This window comes from Tursiops truncatus, chromosome 14, assembly GCF_011762595.2.
Source record: "Tursiops truncatus isolate mTurTru1 chromosome 14, mTurTru1.mat.Y, whole genome shotgun sequence".
Classification (NCBI taxonomy): domain Eukaryota; kingdom Metazoa; phylum Chordata; class Mammalia; order Artiodactyla; family Delphinidae; genus Tursiops; species Tursiops truncatus.
This window is the reverse complement of record NC_047047.1, coordinates 15,342,617-15,364,945: the sequence shown is the minus strand read 5'-3', so window position 1 is coordinate 15,364,945 and position 22,329 is coordinate 15,342,617. Positions and strand designations below refer to the sequence as shown.

The 22,329-nt window shown below is 37.7% G+C and overlaps 1 pseudogene; it reads left to right on the top strand.

Annotated features, from left to right (window-relative positions):
* Positions 1-4,766: 4,766 nt before the first annotated feature.
* LOC101338399 (large ribosomal subunit protein P2 pseudogene) lies at positions 4,767-5,082 on the top strand (annotated as a pseudogene).
* Positions 5,083-22,329: the final 17,247 nt, after the last annotated feature.

The window sequence follows — 22,329 nt, the reverse complement described above, 5'->3', positions numbered from 1 at the left end:
ATCAATCACATAATTTTGGGCCCTTTATTTAACTTCTGTGAGCCTCAATATCTTAGTCCATTCAGGCCACTATAACAAAAATACCACAGAGTGGGTGGCTTCAACAACAAACATTTATTTCTCACAGTTCTGAAGTTTGGAAAGTCAAAGATCAAGGGGCTGGCAGATTCAGTGTCTGATGGAAACCCAATTCCTGGTTCACAGATGTCTGTCTTCTCGCTTTGTCCTCACATGCTGGAAGGAGCAAGAGAGTTTTCTGTGGTCTCTTAGATGGTAAGGTCACTAAATCCCACTATGAGGACTTAATCCTCAACAACTAATTAGCCTGAAAAGTCTCCACCTCCAAATACCATCACTTTTGGGGGTTAGGATTCCAGCATATGAATTTTTGAGGGGGCACAAACATTCAGTCCATAACACCCAGTTTCCTCATCTATGAAATGGAATTAATATCACATTGGATTTTTGTGAAGATAAAATTAAAAATCTAGGCAGAGGTCTCTTTACCTGGAAGATATTAAATACATACTTTTCTACTCACCTTCCCAATGGTCCATGAAAAGTACCTGCTATTGTAATGGACAAATAATACTCCCTTGAATGTGTATGGTGTCTTAATATTTCAAAGCACATTACTTATAATCTCTCATTTGATCTGGAGAAGAATTATTGGTATCCATTAGGATAATGTGAGTTTAAGAGGACAAAATTTAGAGTCCAAGTGACTTTAACGATAAATAAATGTATAATGTTTATTTACTGAAGTTCCAGAAATGGAGTAAAGTCCACACAGGGCCTGATCAGTGACCCAATAATCTGGGTTCTTTCCAAACTCTCATCTTCTCTCCTTACTATTGACTCTATCATGTGGCTGACTCTCCTCAGAGTCACAAGATGCCCACCAGTGACAAATGGAAATACAGCAGGAAGATTTTCTTTATTGAACATAATACTCTCTCTTGAACATAATACCCTCTATTGAACATAATACCTTCCACCTGCCTGGACCAAATTAAGAGGTGTTCACATTAGACCAATAACACCTGCCAGAAGGACACCACACACTGATAGGTTACACCCATCATCTGAAGCAGAATGGGCTTGGGGGAGCCAGTCTTAGTATCCACCATGGAAAGTATGCAGTTTCTGCTCCAGAAAGAAAATGACATGCCCTAAATCACACAGATCATTAGTGTCCAACCTAGGATGGAAGCTTATCCCTGACTTCTATTCTCACCACATAGAAGCTTAGATACCATATGGGTTATTTTGTTTTAGGTTTCCAAGTTACAGATAGCTTCAACTCAAAATGTCCTAAAAAGGAGAGTGTTTATTGTATCACACATAAAGGAGTGCAGAAAGAAATAAGCTATTCGAGCCATGAAAATACATGGAAGAACCTTAAATGCATATTGCCAAATGAAAGAAGCCAATCTAAAAAGGCTACATCCTGTATGATTCCAACTATATGACATTCTGGAGAAAGAAAAATTATGGAGACAGTGAAAAGGTCAGTGTTGCCAGGGTTTAGGGAGGAGAGTGGAATGAATAGGTGGAACACAAAGAATTTTTAGGGCAGTGAAAATACTTTGTATGACACTGTAATGGTGGATATAGATCATAATACATTTGTTAAAACCCATAGAATGTACAACATCAAGAGTAAACCCTAATATAAAGTTTAGACTTTAGGTGATAGTAATGTGTCAACATAGGGTCATGGGCTGTAATAAATGTACCACTCTAGTGTGGAGTGTTGATAGTGGAGAAAGCTGTTGCGAGAGGGAAGAGGGGCCAGGTGGGAAATCTCTGTACTTTCTGCTCCATTTTTCTGTGAACCTAAAGGTCTCTAAAGCATTGTGTGTGTGTGTGTGTGGGTGTGTGTGTGTGTGGGTGTGTGTGTGTGTGAAGGAAAGGCTCTAGATTTTATTGATTTAGAGACTCAGCAGCATCATCAAGGACATCAAGAAACAAAATGTGTTTCTTTCTGTCTCTTCATTCTACCTTCTTCAACAGTTCAGTTTCACCTCCAGGCTCAATACTCACAGAGCAAGGTGGTTGCTGGAATTCAAAACATTACATACAGGGGCTTCCCTGGTGGCGCAGTGGTTGAGAGTCCGCCTGTTGATGCAGGGGACATGGGTTCGTGCCCCGGTCTGGGAAGATCCCACATGCTGCAGAGCGGCTGGGCCTGTAAGCCATGGCCGCTGAGCCTCCATGTCCGGAGCCTGTGCTCCGCAACAGGAGAGGCCCAAAACATTACATACACCCAAGACAATAGCCAAAGGAGAGAGAGCATAATGTTCTCTGGAATCTCCTGCTCAAGAGCAGAAACTCTTAAGAAGACCTCTCCTTTTGGTTACTGGCCAGAACTGGATTACAAGCCCATCCTAAACAAATCACAGAGTAAGAGACTAAAACCACCAAGTTTTAATCAGAATTGACCCAGAGTCATGTGGATACCTGAACTTAAATCATGGTTCTATTTGGGAAAATAAAAAGAATTGGGGAATAAATAGTCAAAGGAAACCAACAATTTCGGCTACAGAGAATACTCCTAGAAAAGGTTACTTTCTAGTGGGTATTTCTGCTCTTATCCCTTTTCCTTCCCCCTGTTGGCCATAGGCAAAAGCCCAGATGAAGTAGGTCCTGCGGTTGACTGAGGTAGTGAGCTAACCAAAACTTCAGAGGACCTGAACGCGGAGCCAAAGAGGATTATTTTTGTTGTTGTTTATATACCTGAATAAGCAACAGACCAAGCCACTTTCATAAACCTTTTGGAGTAAGCAATTTTGAAAAGTGACCCATTTTCTTTAAAACTTAGTGGTGTATTAGACAAAGATACAACTTGCATCATCAAAGACTTAGCCAGGGTTTTTGCGGTCTGCTCACAGCACTGTGATATCTGACACTCTTCAGCTGATAAGAATCCCATCAGAAATTTTAACCATACTTTTCTTTTTGGTCCTTGTAGCCCCACACCTTTAATGACTCCCTAGATTTGGAGGATAGAATCCAATCTTCAGAGTTCAGTTCCTCCTTCTCAAGAAGAACTGCTCATTCCTATGTCAAGGAGAGTACAAAGCCACATGACAGCTAAGACCCATCTTCCTAGATCAATCGCTCTCAATTTGACCACTCATCAGAAACATCTGCACAGATCTAGCAAAAATATGCCAGAGTCCATATCTCTAAAATTCTAATTCAGTAGAACAGAGGTTTACTAATTCAGTAAACCACAGGATTGAGGCAATAAGTTATATTTTCACTTATTGAAGCAAACATGGCTATTGTATGGAGGACAGTACAAAAATGCATATATATATATATATATATATATTTTTTTTTTTTTTTTTTTTTTTTTTTTTTTTTTGCGGTACGCGGGCCTCTCACTGCTGTGGCCTCTCCCGTTGCGGAGCACAGGCTCCGGACGTGAAGGCTCAGCGACCATGTCTCACAGGCCCAGCTGCTCCACGGCATGTGGGATCCTCCTGGACCAGGGCACAAACCTGCGTCCCCTGCATTGGCAGGCGGACTCTCAATCACTGCACCACCACAGAAGCCCAAAAATGCATATATTTTTAAAGTAAAAGTATGATTATTACAAAAATGTGTGTTGAATTTTCTATCAGAATTTTCTATAGCTACTTCAGGCTATTACTTTGAAGATATTCACTACCTCTTACTGGCCATTAGAAGATATTTAAGAAAAAGTTTGAAATACTTCCCAGGTTAGGAATAATGCTCCTCGTCAGAAACATGGCAGGTGGAAGAGAGTTTTATGATGACTGTATGCAAAATTCATTACGCAGTCAGTGCTTAATAAGCCTGAACTTTCAGTCTTAAGATGGTACAGATGTTTTTTATGGTTTAATAAAAATCCCTTCTTGAAGTTTACATTATCAAGTTGCAATATTACACTCTTCTGTCTTCTTGACCTTTCTGCAGCTGGTTCACTGTTTGTCCTTAAAACTCCTCACTCCACTTATCCTGAATAAGTAGGGATGCTGTGTCGTAATCCACAATCAATCCACATAAATAAAACAATTCAGCACAGATGTGACCTGAATATACATTTAGAGTCTGCTAATTGTGCAAAGCGGTGGCACAAGGTTTCAAGGTCAAGCAAACCAGCAATGAAATTGCTCTGTGGAAAAACACAGAGGGGTCAATGCTGCTGTTTATTATTAAAATTGTTCTTTTGCAAAGTTGTAGAGAGTTCTCCACTCTGCAGACATTTCATAACCCATACCAACTGCTTTTTCCTCAGGTAGCAATGAGAGTAGGTTTAAAAAGAAAGGCTTAATTGCTACAAAACCACAAAAAGGTAAATTCAGTCTAGTCTAAACCCTCCTAGAGACAGAGAAATAGAAAGAACACAGACTTTGAATTTGAGTGAAGTTTGAAATCTGGTTTAACTCCTTATTAGGGTAGATTCTTGAGCACTTTAACTTAAACTATAATGCCTCTTCTTTGTGATATGGGTCAAAAACTAGTATTTTATTCTGATTTACAATAAGAAGCAGAATTAGCACAGCCTGCTGGCTCCTTCTCCTAAGATCAATGGTACGTGGGGGAACTATTGAAACTTAGAAACCTGAGGAATAAAAGAGACAACTGTGGGAAGCACTTGGAGAGAGGGAGAGCTGTTTGAAATATTGCGTAGATAGGATGAGGTCCAGCCAGTGGGATCAGGAAGGCTAAATTAGGAAAAGCCCCTTTCCATCCCTGGCGCCGCCGAGGTCGCATGCGTGAGGCTCCTCTGCCGCCGCCAAGATGCGCTACGTTGCCTCCTACCTGCTGGCCGCTCTTGGGGGCAATACCTCCCCCAGTGCCAAGGACATCCAGAAGATCCTGGACAGCGTGGGCATCGAGGCAGACGACGACCGGCTCAACAAGGTCATCAGTGAGCTGAACGGCAAGAACATTGAGGACGTCATTGCCCAGGGTATCCACAAGCTGGTCAGCATGCCCGCTGGCGGGGCTGTGGTCGTTTCTGCTGCCCCAGGAGCTGCAGCTCTTGCTGCGGGTTCTGCCCCAGCAGCAGCAGAGGAGGAGAAGAAGGAGGAAGGAGTCAGATGACGACATGGGATTTGGCTCGTTTGACTAGAGTCTTGCTCCCCTGCAAATAAAACCCTTTTAATGTAAAACAAAACGAAAAAAAAAGAAGAAAAAAAATAGGAAAAGCCCTTTGAGTCCAGCTGTTGCCTTGAGACCATCAATGCCCACTCCTTAAAACTCAGCATGGCTGCACAGAAGCTCTCAGAGAGGAGCAGTGAAAAGTAGCCCAGGTATTCAGTCCCCTGCCCCTTCCTTCTCAAACCTCAGTGGGGAAAGTCTCCTCTCCAACATAGGGGTGAGGAGAAGCAGCCGAGAATAAAATACTCACTGAAGAGCTGTTCAGTGTAGAGGAAGAGTGATGACCTGTGCTTTTCTGTAGTTCTTCACATGAGAGCTCTCCCTCTTCTCCTTTGAACTCACCTGGGTTGGCACAAAAAAGCGTTCTGATGTTCATCCCTTTATCTTAACAAGGACCTTGACAACAAAGAAGTACAACCACTTCAGAAGAAAACAGTGATGTAAGCTCCAGAGATCAGCTGTACAACACAGTGCCTACAATTAATAGTAAGGCATTCTGCGCCCCAATATTCATTAACTGTAGATCTCATGTTAAGTATTCTTACCAAAAAAGGGGGTGGGGTGGGGATACAAGGAAGCTTTTGGAGGTGATGGATAGGTTTATTCCCTTGATTGTGGTGGTGGTACTGTGAGTGTATTCATCTGTCCAAACCCACCAAATTGTATAAATTAATTATGTGCAGTTTTGTGTATATCAGTTATACCTCAATAAAGCTGAAAAAACAAAAGAAACAATGAACTATATAATAGATACCATCACAGGCAGAGATATTAAACAAAACAGACCCACACACCTATGGTCAGCTAATGTATGACAAAGGAGGCAAGGATATGCAGTGGAGAAAAGACAGCCTCTTCAATAAGTGATGCTGGGAAAACTGGACAGCTACATGTAAAAGAATGAAATTAGAACATTCCCTAACACCATACACGAAAATAAACTCAAAATGGATTAAAGATCTAAATGTAAGCCCGGACACTATAAAACTCTTAGGGGAAAGCATAGGAAGAACACTCTTTGACATAAATCACCACAAGATCTTTTTTGACCCACCTCTAGAGAAATGAAAATAAAACAAAATAAAAATAACAGAACAAGAAATTTTATAGTAAATATAATATCTATAGGGGCTTCCCTGGTGGTGCAGTGGTTGAGAGTCCACCTACCGATGCAGGGGACGTGGGTCCGTGCCCCGGTCCGGGAGGATCCCACATGCCGTGGAGCGGCTGGGCCCGTGAGCCATGGCCACTGAGCCTGCGCGTCTGGAGCCTGTGCTCCACAACGGGAGAGGCCACAACAGTGAGAGGCCTGCGTAAAAAAAAAAATATATATATATATATAATATCTATAATATTGATATGAAACATTTAAAAAAATAATTTAAGATATCTAGTTAGAAATATTGGGTATGGAAAGACAATTTTCAAAATGAACCAACACTGCACAGCAAAAAATTAACTTTACCCAAAGAGATATTGGTCTTTGGGAAATAACCTGTAAATGCATGGAATTCCCCAAATGATGGCAGTGTCTTTGTTATTCCTGATGGTCCCCTTGAAACTGAAAGTTTATGCTAATAAGATGACTCAGGGTGGGGGCTGCCGAGAGCAGAAAGACCAACCTTGCAATTAGAGGGTTGGTTGTTGGTGGGTGGGGGGTGCGGCGGCTGGAGATTGAGTTCAGTTGTATGGGCAATAACTCAATCAATAATGGTTATGTAATGAAGCCTCAATAAATACTTTGGACACTGACACTGGGCTGAGCTTCCTAGGCTGGGAGTACTCTGCGTATGGCCACATACCAAAGTCAAAAGGGTAATGAGCCCTAAGGACACAGAAGTTTTACATTTCAGAGCCTCCTAGTCCCAGATTCCACCCTCTGCATCTCTTCCTTTGTCCAGTTCTGATTTGTTATATTTTTGCTATGATATAACTATAATCATAACTACAACACTTTCCTGAGTTTTGTAAGTCATTCTAGCAAATTATTGAATCTGGGGAAGTCCTTGGTGACCCTTGAATTTATAACTAGGTAGTGTGAAGTGAGGGTATCCCTGGGGACGCATAAACTTGCAGCTAGTGTCAGAAATCCTGGGCTGACTTGGCAGTCTGGAGGACTATGCCCTTAATCTTGCAGTTGGACTACCTATGAGTAAATACACTGGTAAAGAAAAAAAGTGAATACAGCAAAAGAACAAATTACCGGGTGGTAACATCGTGTTAAAGAGTTATTCCAGAAAAAAAGGAGGAAAGGCAAAAAACTGATAAAAATTTTAAGTGCCAGTGTCTGAATAATAGGAATCACAGAAGGAAAAAGCATCCAATAGAAGAAAATATTTGGAGGAATAATTGAGTTAAATTTCCCAGAATAACAGGATGGAAGGAAGGAAACATCTGACTGGAAAACTCTATAGAATGTCAAAAGAGACATGAAAAGTCATTTTATAGGAAAATTTAAGAAAATAAAAGATAAATAGAAGATTCTAAAATCTCCAGAAAAACAAAAAAAGAGAACGTCATATTCGAAGGGAAAGATCATATTGACCTCAGTCTTCTTAACTGCAACACTGGAGTTGAGAAATCAATAAAGGAATATTTTTAAAGAATTAAAGGTAAATAATTTTGTTTGTTTTGTTGAAGTATAGTTGATTTACAATATTTCAGGTATACATCAAAGTGACATATATATATATATATATTCTCTTTTTCAGATTCTTTTCCATTATAGGTTATTACAAGACACTGAATATAATTCCCTGTGCTATATAGTAGGTCCTTGTTGGCTATCTATTTTATATATAGTAGTGTATATCTGTTAATCCCAATTCCCAATTTATCCCTCTCTACTAAATGCAAATAATTTTGAATCTAGAATTTTATAGCTTGCCAAATTGCTGTTCAAATGAGAGAATATATATATTTATTTATGTTTGTGTTGTGTGTTTGTGTGTGTGTTAACAGGGTAGATAAACCTCTTAAAGACTTCAGAAGATTTGACACATAGTTACTTCATTGGAAACATTTTGGAGGAAATGTTAAAAGAGGAGAAACAAAGAAGATGATGTAAGAGAAATCTCTATATATTACATATTACTAATATAGAGAGAATAATTGTTTGTATTTCTCAAAAAAATTAAAATACCAAAAAAGTATTTACATAATAATACATAATTAAAATTCTGTATTATATTAATAGTCTAGAATTTGAGAAAAGGGGAAATAAATAGCACGCAAAAATTTGTGTCTGAGGGCAAAGACATGTACATCAATTCTTACAAAAACAGTAATTATAAGAAACAAACAAAAGGTAGGGCAATTGAACGATAAATAAAGATAATAGAAATAATTCCAAATATTATATTAAGAATTTCAATAAATAGAAGAAGAATAAACTCACCAAGTAAAAGACAGAGATTAGCAGGTTTGTTTATTTTTTAATCTGTACGGAAGAAACACACTTAAACCAAAAAAAATTTAAAAGGTTGAAATTAAAAGGATGCAAAAAGAGATAACCAAGTTCTAAAGAAAAAACAAATGCTAGTACAGCTACTTTAATATTAGACAAAATGGGCTTTAAATTAAAAAATCTTTACTAGGAATAGAGAAGTTTCTTATTGCTGAAGTTTCCATTCACCATAATGGAAGATATAAAATTTTAAACATATGTACAACTAAAAAAGTGGTTTCATGTATATTATAAAATAAAATGATAGAGTAACATTTATAAATAGATAAATCCATCATCAGAGTGGGAAATTTCAATGTGACTTTCTCACTTATTAATAGATCAATCAGATAGCACATAAATAAGCATATATATGATCTAAACACAATTATGATACTTGACTTCTACATAGATATATGTGTAATGCTGAACTTAAACACTTGAGAAAAAAATCTGCTTGTCAAGGATATATGTATATGTATAACTGATTCACTTGCTGTACACCTGAAACTAATACAACATTATAAATCAACTATACTTCAATAAAAATTAAAAATAAATAAATAAATATTTTTTTAAATTAAAAAAATAATATAGAGCAAGCCTCCATAAATTTCAAAGAATAGGTATAGGGGTTTCCCTGGTGGCGCAGTGGTTGAGAATCTGCCCGTCAATGCAGGGGACACGGGTTTGAGCCCTGGTCTGGGAAGATCCCACATGCCGCGGAGCAACTAGGCCCATGAGCCACAACTGCTGAGCCTGTGTATCTGGAGCCTGTGCTCCGCAACAACAGAGGCTCCGATAGTGAGAGGCCCGCGCAGCACAATGAAGAGTGGCCCCCACTAGCCGCAACTAGAGAAAGCCCTCGCACAGAAACGAAGACCCAACACAGCCAAAAATAAATAAATAAATTTATATATATAAAAAAAAGAATAGGTATAAAACAGACTATTTCTTGATCATACTGCAAATTAGTTAAAAATTACAAAAAATAAAATTTCCACACATTTTAAAATCCAAACAAAAATGTATCTAAATAACTCATGAGAAGATATAATTATCTAGAACTGCTTAATAATGACACACTATGTATCAAAACTTGTGGACTACACCTAAATTGTTATAGTTGACACATTGTAAATTGAGGAAATTTTGTAGCATTATGTACTTGTATAAGAAAATAATACAATCTAAACATTAATAAGTTAAGGGTCCAACTTAAGAAGTTAAAATAAACAACAAAATAAACCCAAAGAAATTAGAAGGAAAGAGATAATATAAGACCAGAAATTGATGAAGTTTTGAGATCAATAAAGCTAAAAATTAGACCTTTGAAAATGCTAAGAAAATAGACTAAATTCTGGCAATATTAATCGAGAGAAAAAGAAGAAAAGAAAAAATAAAAACATTTTGAATGGCCAGTCCAAAAAAACTACACACTATATGTTTCCATTTATATGGCATTTTGGAAAAGGCAAAACTATAAGGACAGTAAAAATGTCAGTGGTTGCCAGGGATTCAAGCAAAGGTGGAGAGAGGGTTGAATAAGTGGAGTACAGGGGATTTTTAGGGAATGAAAGTATTTTGTGTGATATTGTAATGATGGATATATGACATTCTACATTTGTTAAAACCCATAAAATTATACAAAACAAAGAGTGATCTCTAATATATATTATGGACTATTAAAAATATATCATTCACAACAGTATCAAGGAACACCAAATGTCTGGTAACAAACATCAAAATGTCCTGAAATTCTTATATATGCAAAAGAAAAATCACAAATGTATATTAGGAGATGTAAGAATGAACATGACGGTATTTTTCATAATAGCAAAAATCATTAATAGGAGTATAATTAAGTAATTTTTTTGCAATAGATTATTACACGATAGTAAAATTGTATGAATTACAGCTACACAAACAAAAGAATTAATCTTAATAAGATAGTATTGAGCAAACAAAAGTAAATGCCAAAAGAATACAGTAAGTCTCCTATGTACAAACCAGGTCTGTTCTGAGAGCATTCGTAAATCCAATTTGTTCATAAGTCCAACAAAGTTAAACTAGGTACCCAACCAGCACAATCGGCTATATACTGCTGCTTTGATGCTTGCTTCGGGACATCCTGGGCTTGAAATAAAGATACTGTACTACTGTACTCTATATAGAACTGTACAGTAAAGTACACAAAAGCACAACCACTTGTAGAGGATGCACACACGTGACAATGTATGCCAAACACGTGAACTAACTTATGTGATTGGACATGCGAAGGCATCTTTGAAAGTTCACAACTTGAAGGTTCGTATGTAGGGGACTTACTGTGTAGACCAATGTTTTCATTTCTCTTCAGAGGATTCTTACTAATAAAATTATTGAGCTATATGATCAGTTTATTTTTAACTTTGAAACATTTTTCCAAAGTGTCTGAACCATTTTAAAGTCCCACCATTGATTTATGAGGTTCCTGTTTTTCCACATCTTCACCAAACTTGGTATTACCTTTTTGTTTATAGTCATCCTAGCGGGTATGAAGTAGTATCTAATTGTGGTTGTAATTCTCATTTCTCTAATAACTACTGCTTTTGATCATATTTACCATATGTTTATTAGTCTTTTGTGTATCTACTTTCCTGAAATGTCTTTTCAAGTCTTTTGATCAAATTTTAATTGAATTGTTTGTTTGCCTATTATTGACTTTAAAGAGTTCTTGTATTCTGGATACAAGTCTTTTATTACATTTTTTATTTGAAAACATTTTACATTTGTCTTTCCCTTTTTGAAATGATTTTTATTTAATTACAGCATTTTTTTTATTTTAGCGAATTCCAATGTACCGATTTTTTTCTTTTACAGCTGTGCTTTTGGTGCCATAGCTAAGAACCCTTTGCCTAACCCAAAGTCACAAAGATTTTATCTATGTTTTCTTCTGGAAGTTTATAGTTTTAGCTCTTACGTTTAGGTCTATGGTCCATTTTGAGTTAATATTTGTGTATGGTGTGAGATAAGGGTCTCAGTTCATTTGTAGGGAGGGTGCGCACACGCACGCACATGTATTTGTATTTGCTTAACCATTTGTTAAGCAGATTTAGATATAGATTTAGTTTTAGTTTTAGCATAGAGGTTCCCTCAGATGAGAGGAACCAGAGGAAAGAAAAAATGTTACACAGGAGATGTCAGTTGCCATCAAAGTCCTAGTTTCATTGTTTGATGGTAGGTTCATGAGCATTTATAATATTATACAAAACAAATAAGCAAAGGAGACTTCATTTACCAACAATGAGAGTATATCAAGAACTAGAGATTTTATCAAATCCAATTATTTGTTTCTGAAGTCCAATAAAAATAATAAAATGGGGATAAAAATGCCTAATTGGTACTGTTGCTTTACAAATCAGAGAAACATACATATAAAGTGGTTGACACATGGTAGATGCTCAACCCACAGAAGCTCTCGTGGTTATTATGAGTTTATTAATATGAGTGTTGAAGGAGAAAATAGACTAATTTCAGAATAAAGGGCCACAAAATAATTTGCTGGACTTAGGTTAGCCTCAGAAAGAGGGCTTATTAATGGTCCCTCATCGATAAAACTGTCTGTTTATCCCTGAAAATCCCACATATACTTGTGTATATTATTGACCTGACACTATCCAAAATCCTGAAAGAAAAAATTAGGCTTTTCATCTCTGCTCTGGTGAAATATTGGTTTAAAATATAACAAAAGCCTTATCAAAGTGATTCAGGAAAATGTGCCATTATAATCAAAAGACTTCCCTTCCTCAAACTCACGAAAGCAGCCTCTGTCAGCCATATGCATTCTGTCTCCTGAAGGATGCTTCAGCCACATCAGTTTCGCCAATGAATCCAAACACCAAAAAGGACATAAAAGTCTTCCTGTCTTTCAATATCTCTCCAGGAAAATAAAATCATATTTATATATTCAAACACAGGTAGCTGTATAGTAGAGTCGAGCATAATATAGTGTAGGATATATGGCAAGAAAAATCCACAAAACAATTTAGATTCCAAAGCTCCTTCCATTCTGAGCCTAGCAACTGAAAAGAAAATTGAAACAGGCTGAACATTCTGCTGTGACAAGCCAAAACCACAGTGAAAATGCTGAAAGTCACAGAGATGATTTAGTTCCTGATATGAGCAAAAACCCAAATTACCTGCCCACTAATACTAATGAGACACACTGAGATACTCTCAGACACTTAGATTCTTTACTCATTAATAAGAGTTAGAGAATAAGTGAACTTAGAGAAACAGTGGGAATAAAAACATGCTTTGTGCCTAACACCAGGAAAGAAAATAACTCAGAAGAGTAACACCCCAAAACAAAAGGATTTAAAAAAATAAACATCAAGAATAGCCTCATTGATCCTATACTCCAAAGAGGCTATATTGGTGAGGGCATGGCAGAAACAATTCTCTCCAATCCCTACAACCAGTCATGTTTTTTGTTGGTTGCTTGCTTGGTTGGTTTCTTTGTTTTCTCCCTCTCCCACCACGTGGCCTTTTTGTAAACTTTTACTTTAAACCTTCTCCCTCTTATGTGTTTCCTATATTAATGAAAACAAAAGCCCAGGTACCTAAGCCAGAAACCCAGGAGTCCTACTACATTCTCCTTCAGCCCTGCCCAAGCATCTCATCAATCATGAAATTCTGCTGATTCTATCACCTTACATACTGTTCATTCATCATCCCTACTGCTTTTTCAGGCATCTTCACTACTTGCCTGAATTACTGCGACTGTCTTCTGGGCTCCCTGCCAGTTGCTTTACCCCCTTTTATTCCCTTCTCCAAAAGCAGGCAGTGAACTTGCTGAAATGCACATCAGAACTTCAGTGACTCCACAATGATAAAATGATAACATTTAAATGCCACAGCATACCATTCAAGACCCACTATAGTCAGCCTCTGCTGAATGCCCCAACCTCGCCTCTTTCCATATCCCTCCTCATACTTTTCATTTCAGTCTGTCTAAGCCAGCACTGCCCAATAGAAATATAATGTAAGCCACACTTTAAAAGTAAAAAAGAGACAGGTAAAGTGAGTTTTAATAAAATACTCTATTTAACCCAATAGCTGGCATTCTTAATTCCAGATAAAGAAGATGTGGTATATGTATGTGTGTGTATATATATATATATATATATATATATATATATATATATACACAATGGAATACCATTCAGCCATGAGAAAGAAGAAAATCCTGCCATTTGTGACAACATGGATGGACCTTGGGGGCATTATGCTAAATGAGATAAGTCACATAGAGAAAGACAAATACTTTATGATCTCACTGAAACATGGAATCTAAAAAAGCCAGACTCGTAAAAACAAAAAAGTAGAATGGTGGTTTCCAGGAGCTTGGGGGGGGTGGGTAGGGGAATTACGGAGATATTGTTTAAAGGTAGACATTTGCAACTAGTAGTTAAATAAGTCCCGGAGATCTAATGCACAGCATATGATTACAGACAATAACACTGCATTATAAACTCCAAAGCTGACAAAAGATATATCCTAATTGTTCCCACTACGAAAAAGAAATGGTAATTATATGATGTGACAGAGGTGTTAGATAACACTGCAGTGGTAATCGTATTGCAATATATACATATATCAAATCAACACATTTTACACCTTAAACTTTCACAATGTTATATGCCAATTATATCTCAATTCAAAAAGTCATCATTCAAACGTGAGGCATTAGCCACATTTCAAGTGCTCAATAACCACATACAGGTAGTAGCTACCATACCAGACAGTGCAGGTCTAAGACACTTGCATTTTCTCCGGTCTTCCCCATGCTTACTTTTTTCTGGAATTTTCCATAAACTGCTACCTCTGGAATTCCCTCCATCCCCCTTCACAGCCTAACCCATTGTGGTCACTGTTCCTCTACTGTGCCCTTCCTGACTTACCTCCTCCAAACTGTGTGTCTTTTACATGCACTCCCCAAATACCCTGAGCTTTCCTCAGCCAGGAGTAGATAGGTTTGTTTTGTTTTGTTTTAACTTGTGGCACACATATCTTAAGATATGCAGCAATTGGCACAACACTTGACACATAGTAAGTGACATGGACACTCATGGTTGTCTGCCTGGTCACGACTCCTGTCTTACCCAGGTATCTACTCAACCTCATATGGCCCATGTAACTCAGAGGATGCGGAGCCCATTTCAGCTCTTGGGGTGGATTCTAAGGTCAAATCGATCAGCATGTGATACTATACTGGGGATTTTTATTGGTCCAGAATGAGAGTGTGACCTAAGTTGATAGACTCAGGCTGAAGGGAAGAAACTCATCCCAGAGTTAAGGCAAAGTCTTTTGCTTTTATCCCACAATACATGATCAAGAAAGTGTGCTGCCCCTATTGGAGCTGGCTAGTCCCCTTATGAGGATCCCTGCAACAGAGCAAAAATAAGAAAAGAAAGCAGGGCCATTAAGTAACCCAGCTTTGAAGTCTGCAGTGTGTCTGAATTTCAGCATTTATGAGATAATAAATTTCCTGATTTTTAAAGCCAGTTTGAATTAATCTTTTATTACCTGCAGCCAAAATATACAACTGATCCTGTTAACTTATGTTAAATAAATGTTAATTATATGACAGACATTGTTCCAGACATTTTACGGATGATATCCCCTTTCCAACAACCCACATATGCTTGATATTTTTGATGTCTTTTAAATTTTACTTCTATGTCTTATTGAAAATTATTTTCAGAGATAAGTTCTTCCTCTGACTAATTAGGGCATTTTCCCCCTTTTATTACCTCTAAGGCAGGAAGCCTCCTCAGTATCTGTTCACTGGGATTGCAGATTACTGCAGTGCAGGGACTGTGGGGTGTCCCCATTCTTATCTTCTGCCTGTGTTTACTGCTGTTAGACCGTCCCTGTTCCACATTTGTATACAAGTTTGGGGCAGTAGAACATTTATCTCTTTATTCTCTATACCATCAAGCCAAAAGGAGGGCCAAAAAAATGTGACAGAATGGACTGCACATTATCCAGTGACACGGGACCTTGACTAGATGTGATTTGTGGTTGTATTCCTTAGGGAAAAAATGGGAATAGGGAGTGTTCTATGTGTGGGAAAATACTGAGAGGGACATTTAGTGAGCTGTGGCAGAGACAAAGCTAAGTATTCACAGAATCCCCTTTCACTCGCCTCTCCCTCATTTGCAGTTAGGTTGGGAGGCATGTGACTTAAGTCTGACCAAAGGAATGTGACTGTATGTAGTATCAATATAAGCCACTTCAGCTCTGGTCCTTGTAACAATCTCGTGTGATAATCCACATTCTTCCAAGAAGGTCTGTGCTAAAAATGGTGGCATTTGTGACATAGAAGTTGTAAGAATCCCCAGTGTACTGCTTGGAGAGGAGTCCAATCCCCATCAGATTGAAATATGAACCAGAAAGGAGGTCATCTTATTTTAAGCCACTGAGATTTTAAGCTGTTTCCTTAAAGCAGCTAGCATTACTTATGATGACTAAAATAGTACTCAGTAAATGATTGCTGAACCAGTGAATTGGGTTAGGATAGGATATCATTTACTTAATGGAATGCCCACAGCAACTTCCGCCAAAACAAAAAATAGAAAATAAAATAAAATTCAGAACTGCACTCTCCATGAGAGCATCTAGAGCATCTGTATCTGAATCATTCACTACTAAGTGCTTAGCTCTCAGCACTTGCCTGGCACAAAGTATGTGCTTAATAGACATTTATTTCCACTTTTCCTAAAAAGGGAGCTATGAGCTTAGTAAATGCTTAGAGGTTCACAGACTCCTCTTTAAGCCCTATTTTATGTAGTGATACATGCTTTGTAGAATTATAGTTGATTTTCTTTTTGCCCTTATACTTTCCTTTGTTTTACAAAATATATCCATTAGTCATCATTGCAATCAGGAAAAGATAAGTGCTAATTTTAAGAAGTTATAAATAAATGTTGGACATTTAGATAAGCAAAAACATGGTATTAAATTAAGATTTTAAATGTTTTCTTTTTTTTTTTTTTAAGAAGATGTTGGGGGTAGGAGTTTTAATTAATTTATTTATTTTTGCTGTGTTGGGTCTTCGTTTCTGTGTGAGGGCTTTCTCTAGTTGTGGCAAGTGGGGGCCACTCTTCATTGCGGTGCGCAGGCCTCCCACTATCACGGCCTCTCCCGTTGCGGAGCACAGGCTCCAGACGTTCAGGCTCAGCAGTTGTGGCTCACGGGCCCAGCCGCTCCGCGGCATGTGGGATCTTCCCAGACCAGGGCTCGAACCCATGTCCCCTGCATTAGCAGGCAGATTCTCAACCACTGCACCACCAGGGAAGCCTTAAATTAAGATTTTAAGTAACAAAACAGACACTAGAGAAACCAAGAAATACATTCAGAAGCATTAGCTGTATCTATGGTCATTATGAAAGGATTCTGCCAGGAAGCAATTCAAGCAAATGGCAATATAAGACACAGTTACAAGCAAAATCAGCCTCAAGTTTCTATTCTCTGTCTTACTTTGTAATAAAAATAAAATGCTCTGGGCTATTTAAGTTTCTGGAAAATTAGTTCCTATCACGTGGAAGCAGAACACATGATTTAACACAATGATCCTTAGGGTACTAAAGTAAAATACACTGTGCTTTTTGACCAAAAACAGGAATTAAGGAAGGTTACAGTGTCTATTTTGAGGTTTGGAAAGGTAATTGGGAAATGATAAACAAGAGGAGCTAGGAACCCGGCAGGGATGAGGGAATCTGGTAGATTAGACTTCACTCATGCTTTGATTTAGCATCTTGTTCAATGACTCAGCATCTTATTCCCTAAGGAGTATTTATCTTTAAGTTTTGTGAAAATTGCACATAGGAATTAATTAATTTAATGCTTCAGTGTCCTACCTAATCAGATTATAAATCACTGTCTCAGACGGTATCTTTTATAATCATGACATCCCTAAGAGCTAAATTTGTAGATTAGGTTATTGATTAAACGTGGGGAGGGTGAAAGTCATAAAATCATCGGGATTGACTGTCAGAGTCTGGCATGAACAATTGAGTGGCTAATGGTGCCATTTATTGTGGCAGTCCACACATTCTAATGTGTATAGAAATCACCTGGAGAGTTTTTAACTATTTCAATTCCCTGGCCCACTTCCTAAAATTCTGGCTCAGTAGATTTATAGAGAGGAGCCCAAGAATTTGAATATTTTTAAAAGCACCCCTGGATGATTCTGGTGCAGGTGGGTAGAGGGCTACCTTTTGGGGTATTTATAAATAGGAGAAGGAGAAATATATTTGGGGAAAAGGTCCTAAGTTTTAGGGGCAGAGAAGAATGTTCTTCTGATGTGAATCTGAGTAAGTTGTTTCCCATATGCCCTCTAATCTAACCCTGGAGAAGAATGAACATTGAGAAGTACACAACTAGGATACTGAAGGATCCCCAAACCATTACAACAGAGATTGTTCTAGGAATCCAGGAACTGTGTAGGCTCAGGCAAAGAAGCTTACCCCCACAAGGCTGTATTTCCAAGCCCTGAGAAGGGAGGTGGTAGTTGGATTAAAGATAAGAAAATAAGGCAAGTGACCTGAGGTTGTGTTTGCACTGTCAATATCCATTCACAATCCAGACATTTTAACATTTGCTCTACGTGCTTTATAGTATTTTCTGTTCATTAAACTTCTAGTATGATTTCATGCTTACAAAGAATGACAAACAGTATCATGGGAGAGAAAGGAGAAGAGGGACACACAGAAGTGAAAATACAGGGTGGGAAATAGACCTACAAAGATTGCCCAGCACATAAGACAGGCAGCTTAGAAGAAGTCTGATCTGGAACTTGCAGCAGAGACAACAGAACTGAGCTCAGATTAACCTAGAACCTCAGACAGAGGAGAGTCGCTCCAGTGGAAATCAGCCATAGCAAAAGAAAGAGCCATGTTGTTATGCCATTATCACTGGTTTTAAGAGTTCTGGGAAAAGGTTTATCCTTTCATTTCAACATTTGAAGATGGTATCCTCAAAAGAACCATAAAATACCATTTTTGAACACCCTTTTTTATGCAAAGCACTCTTTAATTTCCCAGTAAGTATGATTTTGGCAATATTCTCAATTAAAGGGAGTGCTAGAAATGTACTGAAGCCATACAAATAATGGTGATCTGCCTCTCTTTGGGGAAATTTTTCTTTCTGAGAAAAATAATGAGCAAATTATGAGGTGCTATTAATAGCCACCAGGGAGAATAAGTTTGGAATAAAATTCAAAGAATATACCTGTAATGTCTTCATACTCAGTAACGTCTTACCAATTTTTCTTTTAATGGCTCAATACAATTCCATTGTTTTTGGCACTAAGAGGCTTCATTAGCATATTTCTACTTTCATTTAATTCTAAAACCAAAAAGATAGGGTTGAATAGTATCCAAGGGGGGGAAAAAAAAACATTTAGTGTATTCAGGCTTACCAGCACCTTGGTGCATAATTCTGTCCATGCTTAATATATCTTGTCTAAATTCCATTTTCCAAGCTGTACATTTCAGTTGTTCTCCCCCATATTATTCAGGTTAGGTAATGGATGATGCCCCTTTTAGAAGTGGCCAAAAGAACATGTACAGTATTTTTTTAAGTGCATACCAAATGACAGACTCAATTATAAAAATAAATGGTTAGAATTTTCACTTACCCTTGAAGGATCAGGAAATTGCTCTTTTAATGCATTTAAATGGAAGAAAAATACTCCGATTCATTACAGAGTGGGTTGCTATGTAATTTGCTTACAGTGTTTTTGGCATTCACACATACATTTCATTATTTAGTACATGATACTTTTTATGAAGATGTGTAAACTCTCTGGGTATGGATCCATTTTGAAAATCTAGTTTCTCTAAAACAAAGAAATGCTTGAGGGCAGAAAGCTGTAGAAAAGAAACTGACTCCAGAGACAGGACCTGTGGTGTCCACATGCATTTGGATTTTCAAGGCAGAAGGCAACAGGGCACCAAACTGTGCATACTCTGAGGAGCTGCTGGGTTTAAATTGTGACACTAGAGGCTTCAAGTGGAAAGAAAATGGACTTAATGTAAGAAGCCCACTGGAGACCCCAGTTAGGAAAACAAGGGCTGGCTACAGAAGATTATGGCTGTGACTCTGGACCTGAATGGTCAATGTTGACATTCTATCCTCACCCTTTGCCAAGGGGTGCTAAGCTGGAGTCTTCTGAATTACACAGTTGATAATGCTTTACTGCTCACCCTTAGATAAGCAATGTGTCAAGCACCATTATAATCTTGTTTAATTCACACATTTAATTAAGATGTTACAGTTGAGATAAGACACAGAGTGCCTATTTCTTTGGATCAAGCCACCTAGCTAGGAAAGGGAAGAGATAAGATTTGAACTCAGGTCTGATTGATAGTGAGCATGGGATCTCTATGCAGAGCTCCCTGGCATGGGTTACTCCTATTCATCAAAAGTGTAAACCCAGAGCAAGGTTTGTATTATTTACAGAATTTTCTAATAGCACTTTCTCTGCACTTCAGATTGGCTACAACACAACAATCATACTTGTTGATTTGTATTTCGTTATCCATTTTATTAATTCTAATCCATGCTTATGGGATTCAGTTTAGACAATGTATAAAGTTATTTCTGGGAACCGGGGAAACATGAATATCTGTGTCTCCCATCCTTTGTGATCTTTAAAAATGCCACAAGAGTAATCTGCTCAAAAATAAAACCTCTTTATTTAATTATTTATGCTCTTGCTTTGCTCAACTTCCTCTTCAAAGATGGTCATACCATTGCCACTAATAATCATATAAATTATCATATACACTTATTTAAAACACGTGGTATGCATCAGATAATCAGTCATCTATCCTCACTATAGCACTGTGTAACAATCTTACTGGAACTCAGTGAGCATTCCTTCTCTCAAGTGGATCAACCAATTTAAGTGGGGATCTCTGCTTCAAACCATGGGTCCAAGTTTGATTCCTCACTGTGGGTTAGGCTCTGGTCTCCCACATATGTCTTCATTCTGGGTGCCAGCTCGAAGGGTCATCAGCAAATCACAGGAAGCTCCTCTGATGGTAATGGCAGAGGCACAAGAGGGCAAGTAGAATCATGCAAGTACATTTCCAGCCTCCACTTGTGTCATATCTTCTGCCAATTCAGGGTAGAAGTCCATACTCAAGTCAAAGGGAGGAGACCCACCTCTAGAAGGATAAACTGCAAATTCATGCAACAAACATAGAGAGAAAGAGAAGAAATTGAGATCAATAATGCAATCTACCAGAAAGCAACTATGTGAAGTTATTTCACATGCTAATTCTAACAGTCTGGCAAAGTTGGAATTAACTTTCCAATTCTCCCTAAAAGGAAATGAGATAGAGATAAGGTTTAAAATGTTCAATATGACAGTTATTAAATGGCAAGTGTGACATACAAATTTCAGGCTGCCTAATTCCAAAGCCCTTTTGTTCTTCTAGAATCATGACATCTCTCAAAATAAGAAAAAAAATGCAAATATTTCTATTGAACTTCACATTTTATGGAACACTTTCACATCCATTTTCTTATTGATGCTAATGTCTGGGACAAATTTGGACCTTTTCAGGAACTCTTCTTCACCCCTCTTTAATTATCTAGCTCCTGCTAATTACATTATTAAGTCAGTCACTTAGCTCACTCCAAAATTAACTACGCATGCCACCCAGTTTTTGTCACTTTTCACTGAATTGATCCTTAAGTGTAACACACAAATTTGCTTCTAGAAAAATCAAATTACTGGCTGGTACTGTTTAACTATTCAAATTTAAGTTGGTTTAGAGTTTTGCTTTAATATACATTGAAGACCTACGAAGTGTCAGCCACATCACACTATCTTAATTTGGCTGATAATAGCACAATAAAGCGTTTGCTATGAACTCCAATTTACAAATAAGGAAATGAGGTCTCCACAAGACAAAAGTAACACAATCAAGTTCACATTGGAATTCTCACCTGGGTCCACTGTCTGACAACAACCAGCTAAGATAATTAATGGACTAGTAATATACATCCCTTTTACCTGTAAATCTCATAAATTCCTCCAGCGCCACCCCAGACTCTATCATGCTCAGATGTTACCACAGTACTTCTATAGATACAGATGTGTTCTTTCAGAAAGACATTTCCTGGCAAGATGCATTGTAACAGAATGAATGTGGAGGGAAAGGAAGAGAGACTAAATTAATTCAAGAGATGATAATAGTTAGGAACAACAAAAATTATCCAAATAAGAATAATTGAGAGATAGACAAGATGAAAAGGCAGAGAGCTATGTACCAGATGAAGGAACAAGATAAAACACAGAAAAGCAACTAAATGAAGTAGAGATAAGCAACCTTCCAGAAAAAGAATTCAGAATAATGATAGTGAAGATGATCCAGGACCTCAGAAAAAGAATGGAGACAAAGATCGAGAAGATGCAAGATATGTTTAACAAAGACCTAGAAGAATTAAAGAACAAACAAACAGAGATGAACAATACAATAACTGAAATGAAAACTACACTAGAAGGAATCAATAGGAGAATAACTGAGTCAGAAGAACAGATAAGTGACCAGGAAGACAGAATGGAGGAATTCACTGCTGAAGAACAGAATAAAGAAAAAAGAATGAAAAGAAATGAAGACAGCCTAAGAGACCTCTGGGACAACATTAAAAACAGCAACATTTGCATTATAAGTGTCCCAGAA